Source organism: Sprattus sprattus, assembly GCF_963457725.1.
Source record: "Sprattus sprattus genome assembly, chromosome: 21".
NCBI classification, from domain to species: Eukaryota; Metazoa; Chordata; class Actinopteri; order Clupeiformes; family Clupeidae; genus Sprattus; species Sprattus sprattus.
Window position 1 is genome coordinate 7,336,548 of NC_137919.1, and position 2,500 is coordinate 7,339,047.

Below are 2,500 nucleotides of genomic sequence, written 5' to 3' on the forward strand. Positions count from 1 at the left end.
GGGTACTCTCTGCGCCATAAGACACTAGCATAGAGTCACATAGAGTCCTCTCAGTGCCATAAGACACTAGCATAGAGTCACATAGAGTCCTCTCAGTGCCATAAGACACTAGCATAGAGTCACATAGAGTCCTCTCAGTGCCATAAGACACTAGCATAGAGTCACATAGGGTACTTTCAGTGCTATAAGACACCAGCATAGAGTCACATAGAGTACTCTCAGTGCTATAAGACACTAGCATAGAGTCACATAGGGTACTCTCTGCGCTATAAGACACTAGCAGTGAATCACACAGAGTACTCTCTGTGATATAAGACACTAGCATTGAATCACACAGAGTACTCTCTGTGATATAAGACACTAGCATTGAATCACACAGAGTACTCTCTGTGATATAAGACACTAGCATTGAATCACATAGAGTACTCTCAGTACTATAAGACACTAGGATTGAATCACATAGAGTACTGTCTGAGGTCCTGCTGAGACTAGCATAGAGTCACATAGAGTACTGTCTGAGGTCCTGCTGAGACTAGCATAGAGTCACATAGAGTACTGTCTGAGGTCCTGCTGAGACTAGCATAGAGTCACATAGAGTACAGCAGAGTTAATAATTCTACTACTGAGAGTAGGTTAGGAGTTGGGTTGGAGCCGATCAATATTTAGTTACTCAACAGTTACTTGACCTTTTTTTCAGAGTAAGGTTTAGCTTAAAAACATATGAACATTACATTATTAGATTTTATTCCACAAAGGCACTGATAGATGGTTGACCAGCCACTGCGCAGTGGAATATTCGTTTAAAACGGTGCCAGAAACAGTAGGCAGTGTAGGAGGCTTGTGTTCATGTTGCTAGATTGTGTTGTGTTGTTTGTTGTTCTACGCTTCTCCTGCACACCATGCCACCCCCTATCATTATGGGATGGACTGCTGAGCTGCCTGTCATGCTGTTTAATTACCCATTATATGCCTGAGCTGAGACAGGTCCCTGTCTTCCCCCTTGCTTTCTTCTCCCTTCTTTCTTTTTCTCTTAATTTCTCTCACTCTGTGCCTATCATTTGACTCTCTCTGTCTTTAATTCTCGCTGTGTGTTTGTCTATCCTTGTCCCCTTGTTTCCTCATCTCTTTCACTTTCTCTCCCTTGATCCCTCTCTCTCTCTCTCTCCCTCTCTCTTTTTGTTCATGTGATTCATCTCCAGCAGAGTCCATAATTCCACTCCTACTCCCATATAGAATTTTTCATTTTAAAATGCTGGGAAAAGCTTATCGTGGACTGTTGTCTGAACCCTTCTTTAGCAGAGAATGACTGCTTCTCTAAGAAGAGGAATTCATTTCACACCACACCTCGGTTCATTTTAGGTGTTGCAGGCAAGAGAAACAGACAGGAATATTACACTATTGTAGACCGTGTGTCTGTATGTGTGTATGTGTCTCTCTCACTCTCTCTCTCTCTGTGTACATGTGCATGTTTCTTAGAGTATATTTATCCTTGTTAGTGTGTGTGTGTGTGTGTGTGTGTGTACGTGTGCATGTTTCTTATGGTAAACGTATCTCTTTGAGTGTGTGTGTGTGTTTGTGCATGTGTTGACTTGCATGTGTGTGCGTAGTGCAGAAGAGCATAGAGCAAAGGCAGCCAGGTAAGTGTTTGTGTGTGTGTGTGGGTGTGTGTGTGTGTGTACGTGTGCATGTTTCTTAGAGTAAATTATCTCTGTGAGTGTGTGTGTGTTTGTGCATGTGTGTGCGTGCTTGTGTTGACTTGCATGTGTGTGCATAGTGCAGAAGAGCATAGAGCAAAGGCAGCCAGGTAATGGGGGGGGGGGGGGGGGTGGGGTCTCTCTTTGAAAGCTGGTTGTTGCTATTTTCCACTTGAATGGCTTTGCTGGAGCCTTTAAGCATCCATGCTAATTAAACACCCGTCTCCTCGCTCCTCCTCTCTGGCATCTGCCTCATTGGGCTTTACCCTACACAGCTAATTACCTGCTCAGAGAAGCCCGTCCTGAGCACTAACAGCAGAATCACCCAATCAGAGAAGCCCGTCCTGAGCACTAACAGCAGAATCACCCAATCAGAGAAGCCCGTCCTGAGCACTAACAGCAGAATCACCCAATCAGAGAAGCCCGTCCTGAGCACTAACAGCAGAATCACCCAATCAGAGAAGCCCGTCCTGACCACTAACAGCATAATCACCCAATCACCATCTCTCATTAATGACTGCAGAAAGAAACAGCTCGCCTTGGGAACACAATGCATAAATTAGACAGAGCAGTATTTGCTTAAAGCAGCACAAAGCAGAACACTTTCAGACAACTGAGGAACTACAGTACTTTTACGTGGGATGCAATTCCAGATGGTTTTGTACACAGAAATATTCCAAAACGTTTTTGAAAATATATTTGTTTTCAAACGGTATGAACACGTTGCAGGTTTATAACATGATCCGGGTTTGTGGACTACGAGTCTCATTGATTTAATAGCCTCAATTGATGCTGTTTGCATTGTG